Below are 319 nucleotides of genomic sequence, written 5' to 3' on the forward strand. Positions count from 1 at the left end.
TGTGGCTGTAGCTGTGGCTGTAGCTGTGGCTGTGCTGTAGCTGTGGCTGTAGCTGTGGCTGTGACTGTAGCTGTGGCTGTAGCTGTGGCTGTGCTGTAGCTGTGGCTGTGGCTGTAGCTGTGGCTGTGCTGTAGCTGTGGCTGTAGCTGTGGCTGTAGCTGTGGCTGTAGCTGTGGCTGTGACTGTAGCTGTGGCTGTGCTGTAGCTGTGGCTGTGCTGTGGCTGTGGCTGTGGCTGTAGCTGTGGCTGTGGCTGTAGCTGTGGCTGTAGCTGTGGCTGTGCTGTAGCTGTGGCTGTGGCTGTAGCTGTGGCTGTGCTG

This window comes from Callorhinchus milii, unplaced genomic scaffold (genome assembly GCF_018977255.1).
Source record: "Callorhinchus milii isolate IMCB2004 unplaced genomic scaffold, IMCB_Cmil_1.0 Scaffold33, whole genome shotgun sequence".
NCBI lineage: Eukaryota > Metazoa > Chordata > Chondrichthyes > Chimaeriformes > Callorhinchidae > Callorhinchus > Callorhinchus milii.